Raw genomic sequence first — 11,356 nt, 5'->3', positions numbered from 1 at the left:
TTCCAAAACTCAGCCAATGAAAATCAAATCACAATGGTCCGATCTGCAACTGATTGTGGGGAAGGCACAGAACCAGGCAGTGCTTGGGATCACCATGAGTGGGGCCGAGACACGGCAGGTAACAACAAACTAGAAGCTGAAACAAACAAGGGAGGACTTCCCTCTACAGCCGCACTCTGAATTCAGACTTCTAGCCTCCTGAACTGTGAGAAAATAGATTTCTGTTCTTTAAGGCATCAGCTTGTGGCATTTCTATGACAGCAGCTCTAGGACACTGAGACAACTCTTGAGGGTCTATGCACCTCCTCCAGGAAGCCATGGGAGGAAGGGCGACCTGGGCAGAGGGTCTGGTCAGTGCAAAGCCCTGGAAGCCAGAAAGCTCAGGGTGTCGCTGGTGCGGCTGGGAGCAGGAAGGTGGCAAGGTGGAGGAGAAAACAGGAGACAGCCTGAGCACTAGTCCAGGGCTGCTGCTGGAACTTTGGGCCTGCTGGCCTCCGACAGGAAGTGAGGCGGTGGGCAGGGGCAGTGGGAGGCCCAGTGGGGGCGGGCAGGTCCACCCACCCACCTCAGACAGAAGGACACAGGTGCCATTTCAGGGTACAGGCCGGCATTTCCGCCTTTTAACCCCACAATTCCTCCTCCAGGACCAGACCTAAACGAGACAATCAAACTAGTAGCAAATGGGTAGGTTGGTGCCAAGAGGTGCATGGCTCCCTCTGTCTATCACCAAACGTCCATCTGCAGGGAGCAAATGTGAGGAAATAGATTTCTGTTAAATACAGCCGATGAAAACCCTAGGCAGCCCTAGGAAACCAAGATCCCGCTGGACTGTCCACACACAGAACGGTAACATCCGCGCAGCGTCTGCTCTGAGGCCGGCGCTGTGCCAGGTCCGTGCCCAGATCGTTTGCTTCAGTCCTTAGAACACTCTTCTAAAGATGAATACGATCATTAAGGCCCATTTCTTTGATGAAGAAACTGAGGCTCGGGATGTGTGGAGTGAGCTGGCCAAGGTCACGGACTAGAAAGCTGTGTGGAGCACAGGTTTCTCTGCCCCCAGGGTCTGGGGGTTTAACGATGGCCACATAGTTGTGCCTTTCAAGGCGGCTAAAAAGAATCAGGGAATTTGAGAATCTCCAACTCTGAACGATTTCTCACTCTGGAGTTACGTGAAACGCCATGTATAGGACAGGGACCCAAACGGGGGCCATGAGTGCCCATGCCAACATCCACATGCATGTGCGCGCGCGCACACACACACACACACGAGTTCTGGAAAAATCTACCCAGAGGTATTAGCGGTAGTTGTCTTTGTGTGGGTGGCATGATGAATGTTTTCTTACTTTCTTCTTCTTGCTTGTCTGTACCTTGTGATTTTTCTGTAGTGAGCGTGTATTGCTTTTATGACAGAAAAATAAAACGAAAGACAGCAAAAACAGTGGCTGTGGCATAGTGTGTAGAAGCCTGGGGGCAGGGAGGCCAGGAAGACACAGGCTCTGATTAGAAATGGTGAGTCCTGGGCCTGGCCCCAGGGGTCAGAGTGGGAGGTGTTGCCAGCTGTGCTGATAATGAGAGGTGTTTGGGAGTATGAGGGGGATAGGGTTGATGTATAAAACCCAAGAAACCCTGCTAAGTTTGAATTTTAGATAAACAGTCAATTTCTGAGTGTGTCCTAAATATTGCACAGGATATATTTTTATTTAAAAAATTTTACTGGTTGTTTATCTGAAATTCAAATTTCACTGGGCCTCCGGGGTTGTTTGTTTTTCTAAATCCAGCAACCCCAGACGGGGACAGGGACCAGAGCATTAGTGAAATCTCTCTGAGACCCTGGCAAGGGCAGGGCTCAGAGCTCAAAGGAATGTGGGTGGGAAAGATAAAGGCATAGCCTCAAAGATATTCAGTTTATCTTCCAGAGACAGCTGGGCCCCTGTGGCCAGACAGAGGCCCCAGACTGTCCCCAGAGACTACACCTGGTGACTTGGAGCCAGGGAGAAAATGACTGTCAGTCAGCATGGCTGGCCACATAGTATGCAGGACCCAGAGCAAAATGAAAATATGGGGCCATGCTTCCTGGAAAAATAAGGGATATCAAAGAGACATGGAGAAGAAAACAGAAAAGAAAAACACAAACTGAGAAAGGTGTCAAAAGTACATTGATAACGACAGTTGGAAAGACATCTTCCATCTACTAAAAAATAAGGGAGGCCTAGTAATGAAAAAAAAAAAGTTATGAAAGACACAAAAATAAAAATGCTGAGAACCTCTTAAAGCTGTTACAGATTAATGAAGACTAAAGAGAATGCACGATCCCCCAGTAGAAGCCTCGATTTTTTTTTTTTTAATTGTAAAGGAGCTGGGACAGTAGTGGACATTTGGATATGGACTGCTTATTACACAATAGAATTGTATCAACGATACATTTTCTGAGAATCTTAATGGTATTGTGGCTATATAAGAGTATCCAACAGAACAAGGAAATACTGCCTGGTTTAAAGTGAGGAAAGTTGTGTGTCAGTGTTGTAGTCTTTCACCATACCTATTCAATCTGTATGCTGAGCAAATAATCTGAAAAGCTGTACCACATGAAGAAGAATGGGACATCAGGATGGGAGGAAGACTCATTAACAACCTGTGTTATACAGATGACACAACCTTGCTTGCTGAAAGTGAAGAGGACTTGAAGCACTTACTGATGAAGATCAAAGACCACAGCCTTCAGTATGGATTGTGCCTCAACATAAAGAAAACAAAAATCCTCACAACTGAACCAATGAGCAACATCATGATAAACGGAGAAAAGATTGAAGTTGTCAAGGATTTCATTTTACTTGGATCCATAATCAACACCTATGGAAACAAAAAAAAAAGAAACAGTGGTTAAGAAATCAAACAATGCATTGCATTGGGCAAATCTGCGGCAAAGGACCTCTTCAAAGTGTTAAAGAGCAAAGATGTCACCCTGAAGACTAAGGTGTGCCTGACCCAAGCCATGGTATTTTCAATCGCATCATATGTATGTGAAAGCTGGACAATGAATAAGGAAGACTGGAGAAGAATTGACGCCTTTGAATTGTGGTGCTGGAGAAGAATATTGAATATACCATGGACTGCCAAAAGAACGAACAAATCTGTCTTGGAACAAGTACAGCCAGAATGCTCCTTAGAAGCTAGGATGGCCAGACTTTGTCTCACATACTTTGATATGTTCTCAGGAGGGACCAGCACCTGGAGAAGGACATCATGCTTTGGTAAAATAGAGAGTCAGCGAAAAAGAGGAAGACCCTCAACAAGATGGATTGACACAGTGGCTGCAACAATGAGCTCGGTCATAACAAGGACTGTGAGGATGGTACAGGACCAGGCTGTGTTTTGTTCTGTTGTACGTAGGGTCGCTATGAGTCAGAATGACTTGATGGCACCTAACAACATCTTATTATTAGGAGACTTTAGGTGTAAGTCAAGTGATATGATGAAGTCCCTGGGCGGTGCAAACTGTTAACACACCTGGCTGCTAACCAGAAGGTTTGGAGGTTTGAGTCCACACAGAAATGCCTCAGAGGAAGGGCCTGGGGTGATCTACTTCTGAAAAATCAGCCATCGAAAACCCTGTTCTACTCTGACACACAACAGTGTCGCCATGAGTCAGAGCTGGCTTGACCACAACTGGTCTTCAAGTGATATGATGCCTGCAGCTTACTTTTAACTGGATTGGGGGAAATGTAACCTAAAGGGAAAGAAACCAAAAACCAAACCCATTGTTGTTGAGTCGATTCCTACTTATAGTGACCTTATAGGACAAAATAGAACTGCCCCATAGGGTTTCCAAGGAGTGGTTGGTGAATTCGAACTGCCAACCTCTTGGTTAGCAGCTGAGCTCTTAACCACTGTGCCACCAGGACTCCATAAAAGAAAAGAGATCAAGTAAATGTGGTGAAATGTTGACAATTAATGAATTTTGGAAAGGAGTGTACAGGTATTTATTATTCTTGTAATTTGTCTGTAGGTTTGAAGATTTTCAAAATTAAACGTTTTTTAAGTGTGGGGTCACTTGTTCAAAAATCAGGGGAAAAGTGCCATTAGCGGTGTTAAAATATAAAGCTTTTTTCTTTCTTCCCCAGTCTCTCAACTTCTCATGGCGTTTATTTGCTATTTAATGTCATTGTTAGTAAAGGCTGATTTTTTGGAAGCCCATTGCCAGGCCTTTCTTCTGAGGCACCTCTGTGCGGACTTGAACCTCCAACCTTTCAGTTAGCGGCCAATCATGTTAGCCATTTGCACTACCCAGGAACTCCAAGCTGGGTCCGTTTACGAGGTAACAAGGGCAGCCTCAAACGCTCAGGAGGAATGCCACAGAGACTTAGGCCCCAGCAGAGGGCCACAGAGGGAGCTCTGAGGACTACCCAGGGCCCGTTACATGATCTCAGCAAACACCCAAAGACCCCCTTGAGGCAGGAATTCTTCCATGGGGCCTTGGAGAGGCAAAGCACAGGGCCCATGCTGCCAGGAAGTAGCAGAGGCAGGATCTGAACTCAGTGATGTAGAACCAAGCTCCTTCCCATTGGCAAGAAAGGAGGCATCACCACATGCTCAAGGCCCCCTCTACCACATTCTAAAAGCCCCTTCACTAGGGATGTGCACAGTCATGCACACACTCAGGCACACACACATCCACTCATGCACACACACTTATGCACACATCCATGCACACACATATCCACCCATGCACACTTATGCACGTACTTGTGCGCACACACACACATACTCATACACAGAATCCAATTGTGTACATTCACTTATGCGTACACACTCATACACACATGCACACACTCACGCACACACATTCATGCACACATGCACATATGCACATACACTCATGCACACACGTGCACACACTCATGTGCACACATTCATGCACACACATGCACGCACACACGTGCACACACTCATGTGCACACACTCACGCACACACATGCATGCACAATGCACACACTCATTCAGACACACAATTAGGGAAGCAGTAGGGCTCCTAAGAGAATATAATAAATAAGTGGGATTTCTAAAGCAAGGGGTGTAGGAAGGGCCAGAACAGCCACTTCGGGGGCCGTATCACACCAGAAGCTCAGCACGCTGAGAGTGTAATTGGAGTGCAGATGAAATTCTCTGCAATTCACTGCTCGTGAGAGTAGCTGTCACAGGGTGATTTTCCCCATCTCTCTCGGGAAGGGATAAAAGGTTGTTGTTGGTTTTTTTTTTTTTAAACCAATTCTGTTCCCATGGCCATAATTTGTCTTCAAGGGGAAATGTACTTCCCATCACCGAGCAAAGAAGCCTGGGGCTTCTGAGTTTCCTAGACCTGCATTTTCCAGCCAGGACAGGTGGGCTGGGTAAGGGACAGCTGCAGAGCACATGGTTACGGGTGTGGCAGTGGGTACAGAGCCCCGCATGGGAGGGTTCGGCACGTGGTTCTGCAGCATGTCTCTGTCCAGTTGCACTAGCGTCATTATAAGCTTTCAGGGCCAGCCTGCTCCTACTCAGTTCCTGGACCCTGCTCTGCACTTGCCCTGGTCGAGGGTCAGATGCCAGCTGAGGCAGGCTGGAAGAACTCTTGAGAAAGACTCCTGTAGATGGGGCATGAGGAAGGATGCCTGCAGCCAGGGCATCTTCACCTGGCATTCAAGTGGCCCAAGCAGAATGGCTTCTCCCTGCAGGACAGTCAGGGAATGGTTCTCCGAGATGTAGGTGGGGTAGGGAGGGCAAGAAATAGGGCTGCAGGGTAGGCGTGCATTTTTGGTGGAACAGGAGATGAGGGTGCATGTCTGGGTTGTTCAGAGCCCAGATCCTACAGACTTGTCCAAATCTATGCTTTCCCACTTACAACTATGTGACCTTGGGCAAGTTACTTAACCTCTCTGAGCTTCTATTTCTTCTCTGAGAAATGGGGTTGGAAATGGCACCTACCGTAGAGATGGTTGTGGGTGATGGATGAGAGGGAAGGCAGGTGATGGTGCTGACATGTGGCAAGTGCTCGGTAAAGGTTGGCCACTTTCCTGGGCAACAGCTGGCTTTGCCTCTGCAGTGAGAAATTCTGGGTGAGTTTCCAGCAAACACTGTTAGAAGGATCATTCTAAAGTTGGGGAGTATGAATGGAGGGGTGGTTTGGAGTCTGCCGTAGGTGTCCAGGCATCTGCGCTGAGGCCCATGTGCCCAGCCCCTGCAAGGCGATCTAAGGGAAACTGAGTAAAAGAGAACAAGGACTCCAGAAGAACTATGATGGTTAAGGTTGTGTGTCACCTTGGCTGGGCCATGATTCTCAGTGTCTTGTCAACAGTATGATGTTGTGATCACTACCATCGTGAGATTTGATATAATCTGATCACCTCCAGGGTGGGATCTGCTGTGAGTAGCCAATCAGTTAAAAAGGGAGTTTCCTTGGGTGTGTGGCCTGCATCCAATATATGTGGACTTTCTGGCAAAGCTGGCTGGATCCTGCACCCAGCTCATCAGCATATGACCTACAGCTCTGGAGACTTGGATCAGCAGCCTGCCATGTGACCTGTGGATCTTGGGCTCCTCAGCCCCTGCAGCTACGTGAATCAGGACTTGGGTCGTTCCAGACTCTACAACCTCATGAGCCATTTCCTTGATATAAATATCTGTATACATATATTTGGAAACCCTGGTTGCATAGTGGTTAAGAGCTATGGCTGCTAACCAAAAGGTCAGCAGTTCGAATCCACCAGCCACTCCTTGGAAACCCTATGGGGCAGTTCTACTCTGTCCCATAGGGTCACTATTAGTTGGATGCAATGGGTTTCGTTTTTTGGTTATACATATATTTATATGCTTTATTGGTCTTGCTTCTCTAGAGAACCCACACTAAGACATTTGGAACTGAGAGTGGGTCTAGAGAAACAAAAGTGTAAGGATGAGTTTTCTAAATTGGTTCTAAAGTCTGTTTAGTCTTAAAGATGTTGATAACTCTGCTTCCAGTAGTAAAGAGGGCACTGTTAGTCCGTGACATGAAGTGGCAACAGAAATATGCAAAATATTACCACCAATAGATCAGGTATTAGTGAAAGGCGAGGCTCTGAGTGATTGCATGTGGATATCTTTCTAGTTTTGTCATAATGAGAAGTATAGGGAAGCTGGTTGGTCGGTCCTACTTCTGCTGGATAAACTGGTGAAAGAAAGAGATGAGCTCAGGGCATTAGCGTCAAAGCTCAAGTGATGCATAAACGAGCCCAAAGTGTCCACTTCTGCCTTGAAAGAAAGCCTTACTTTTTGTAGTAACAGAGCTGGTATTGCCGAAAACCAAACCCAGAGTTTTACCATAAGAGTGGCTGAATTATAACTCCAACTCAATTGCCAACCTCAAGAGGTGTCTGAAGCTAAAGTGAGGGCATTGATTATCAAGAAATGGGATCCTGAAACTTCAAATGGAGGCATGTGGGCAGATAATATGGAAGCTGGAGACACTGAGCCCCTAAATTGCATTGACTTGCTCTTGCCAACAGAACCAGCTCTCTCGCTCCCATCTGAAGAGATTACTCCACATTTTGTCTGCTAAGCCACTCTCCCCAGTAAAATCATTATCCCGTCCACCCTCATGTAATGAGATTAACCCAGATGTGTTTAAAGAGCCTTTGTCTGAGTCATTGCCTGGGGCATTTCCTGAGGCAAATGTTCTCAAAACATTTCCCCACAGCCTATTTTGGCTTCTAGACCTATAGCTAGACTTAAGTCCCAGCAAGCCCCAAAAGGTGGAGTACAAAATGTGACCCAGGAGGAGGTACCCTTCACTGCAAAAGAAGTGCTTGATTTTTCTAATATGTCCAAACGGAAACCTGGAGGGTATGTGTGGGAGTGGCTATTAAGGGTGTGGGATAACGGTGCAAAGAGCCTAAAGATGTATCAGTTTGAGTATATTGATATGGGCCCACTAAGCACAGATTCTTCATTCAATGTTTTAGCTCAAGAAGTTAGGAAAGGAGCTAAGAGTTTATTTGGTTGGGTCGCTGAAGCATGGATGCCGGATGACCTCCACTAAATCGAGTTGAAGTACAGACTTGCCTTGGTACACTGTAGAAGAAGGTATCCAAAGGCTTAGAGAAATTGGCCTCCTAGAGTGGATTTATCAGGCTAGACTCACAGACCCACACGTGGAGTGCCCAGAGGACACACTCTTTACAACTGTGAGGAACAAATTTGTGAAGGGAACCCAACCCAGCATTGTTGAAGACTGTTGTGATTGCTATTTTATGTAAGTCAGATTTAACAGTGGGAACTGCCCTAACCAAATTAAGACACCTAAATACAATGGGGTTGATTGAAGCCCATGGTGGTAGGGGCCAATTGGTAGCACTCAATCGACAAAGACAAGGTGGGCGTGGTTACCATAATGGACAGTGGAGTTAAAGCAGTAATGAGAATAGTGTGACTCGTATGGACTTACAGTGTTAGCTACTTAGTCACGGTGTCCCTAAGAGTGAAAGGGAAAGAAAATCTGCTAAATATTTACTTGATCTGTACAAGCTGATGAATTCTATGTCAAGTGAACAGCAGTCTAACTTGAATCACCAGAATAGAGACTCAGGGTCCCTCAATCAATTCCCACACTTCAGCAAGCTTAAAGACACATAACCCCTTGAGTGAAGAGGAGGCCAACTCCCCTTGAGGAAGGACTCCTATAGATTGCCAAAAACTTATACTGTTCATCTCTCTCCCAGTCTTCCCCAAACGGATCTATGGCCTTTTACAAGAGTGACTGTTCATTGGGGAATATAAAATAATCAGACTTTTGGGGGATTACTGGACATGGCTCTGAACTGACACTAATTCCAAGAGACCCAAAACATCACTGTGACCCACCAGAGTGGGGGCATACAGAGTCAGATTATTAGTGGAATTTTAGCTTCTGTCCTTCTTACAGTAGGCCCATTGGGTCCCCAAACCCATCCTGTAGTGATTTCCCCAGGTCCGGGATGTGTAATCGGCATAGATATACTCAGCAACTGGCAGAATCCCCACACTGGATCCCTGAAAAATGGAGTAGGGCTATTACGGAAGGAAAAGCAAAGTGGAAGACATTATAACTGCCCCTACCTAGGAAAATAGTAAACCAAAAGTAATACCACATTCCTGGAAGGACTGTGGAGATTATGGCCACCATCAAGGATTTGAAGGATGCAAGGGTGGTGATTCCCACCATATCCGCATTCAACTCACCTATTTGGCCTTTGCAAAAAACAGATGGATCTTGGAGAATGACAGTGGATTATTGGAAGCTTAACCAGGTGGTAACTTCAACTGCAACGGTTATTCCAGATGTAGTAGTTTCATTGCTTGAGCAAATTAATATACCTCCTGGCACCTGGTATGCAGTTATTGATCTGGCTAATGCCCTCTTCTCCATGTTGTTGTTAGGTGCGGTCGAGTTGGTTCTGACTCATAGCGACCCTATGCACAACAGAACGAAACACTGCCTGGTCCTGAGCCATCCTTACAATCGTTGTTACGCTTGAGTTCATTGTTGCAGCCACTGTGTCAATCCACCTCATTGAGGGTCTTCCTCTTTTCCGCTGACCCTGTACTCTGCCAAGCATGATGTCCTTCTCCCGGGACTCATCCCTCCTGACAACATGTCCAAAGTATGTAAGACACAGTCTCGCCAACCTTGCCTCGAAGGAGCATTCTGGCCGCACTTCGTCCAAGACAGATTTGTTTGTTCTTCTGGCAGTCCATGGTATATTCAGTATTCTTCACCAACACCACAATTCAAAGGCGTCAACTCTTCTTCGGTCTTCCTTATTCATTTCCAGCTTTCACACGCATATGATGCGATTGAAAATACCATGGCTTGGGTCAGGCACACCTTAGTCTTCAGGGTGACATCTTTACTATTTAACACTTTGAAGAGGTCCTTTGCAGCAGATTTGCTCAATGCAATGCGCCTTTTGATTTCTTGACTGCTGCTTCCATGGCTGTTGATTGTGGGTCCAAGTAAAATGAAATCCTTGACAACTTCAATCTTTTCTCCGTTTATCATGATGTTGCTCATTGGCCCAGTTGTGAGGATTTTTGTTTTCCTTATGTTGAGGTGCAATCCGTACTGAACGCTGTGGTCTTTGATCTTCATTAGTAAGTGCTTCAAGTCCTCTTCACTTTCAGCAAGCAAGGTTGTGTCATCTGCATAATGCAGGTTGTTAATAAGTCTTCCTCCAATCCTGATGCCCCGTTCTTCTTCATACAGATTGAATACAGATTGAATAGGTATGGTGAATGAATACAACCCTGACGCACACCTTTCCTGACTTTAAACCAATCAGTATCCCCTTGTTCTGTCCGAACAACCGCCTCTTGATCTATGTAAAGGTTCCTCATGAGCACAGTTAAGTGTTCTGGAATTCCCATTCTTCCCAGTATTATCCGTAATTTGTTATGATCTACACAGTCGAATGCCTTTGCATAGTCAATAAAACATAGGTAAACATCCTTCTGGTATTCTCTGCCTTCAGCCAGGATCCATCTGACATCAGCAAGGATATCCCTAGTTCTACGTCCTCTTCTGAAACCGACCTGAATTTCTGGCAGTTCCTTGTCGGTATACTGCTGCAGCCGTTTTTGAATGATCTTCAGCAGAATTTTGCTTGTGTGTCATATTAATGATATTCTTCTATAATTTCCACATTCGGTTGGATCACGTTTCTTGGGAATAGGCATAAATATGGATCTCTTCCAGTCAGTTGGCCAGGAAGCTGTCTTCCACATTCCTTGGCATAGACGAGTGAGCACATCCAGCGCTGCATCTGTTTGTTGAAACATCTCAATTGATATTCCATCAATTCCTGGAGCCTTGTTTTTCGCCAATGCCTTCAGAGCAGCTTGGACTTCTTCCTTCAGTACCATCGGTTCCTGATCATATGCCATCTCTTGAAATGGTTGAATATCGAATAATTCTTTTTAATATAATGACTCTGTGTATTCCTTCCATCTTCTTTTGATGCTCCCTGCATCGTTTAATGTTTTCCTCATAGAATCCTTCACTATTGCAACTCGAGGCTTGAATTTTTTCTTCAGTACTTTCAGCTTAAGAAACACTGAGCGTGTTCTTCCTTTTTGGCTTTTCATCTCCATCTCTTTGCACGTGTCATTATAATACTTTACTTTGTCTTCTCGAGCCACTGTTCAAAATCTTCTGTTCAGTTCTTTTACTTCATCAATTCTTCCTTTTGCTTTAGCTGCTCGACGTTCGAAAGCAAGTTTCAGAGTCTCCTTTGACATCCATCTTGGTCTTTTCCTTCTTTCCTGTCTTTTCAATGACCTCTTGCTTTCTTCATGTATGATGTCCTTGATG

General features: G+C 45.6%; 1 long non-coding RNA gene across 1 annotated transcript in view; it reads right to left on the bottom strand.

Annotated features, from left to right (window-relative positions):
- Positions 1-2,433: 2,433 nt before the first annotated feature.
- Positions 2,434-11,356, bottom strand: part of LOC126084103 (uncharacterized) — a 192,250-nt gene continuing 183,327 nt past the window's right edge. The window contains exons 4-5 of the long non-coding RNA XR_007518944.1: positions 5,962-6,073; positions 2,434-2,850 (exon numbers count right to left, since the gene is read on the bottom strand). This is a non-coding gene — a long non-coding RNA (uncharacterized LOC126084103). The remainder of the gene's footprint in view (positions 2,851-5,961; positions 6,074-11,356) is intronic.

Source organism: Elephas maximus, chromosome 10 (genome assembly GCF_024166365.1).
Source record: "Elephas maximus indicus isolate mEleMax1 chromosome 10, mEleMax1 primary haplotype, whole genome shotgun sequence".
Classification (NCBI taxonomy): Eukaryota; Metazoa; Chordata; class Mammalia; order Proboscidea; family Elephantidae; genus Elephas; species Elephas maximus.
Note: the sequence above shows the minus strand (reverse complement) of the source record. Positions and strands in the feature narration are given on the sequence as shown.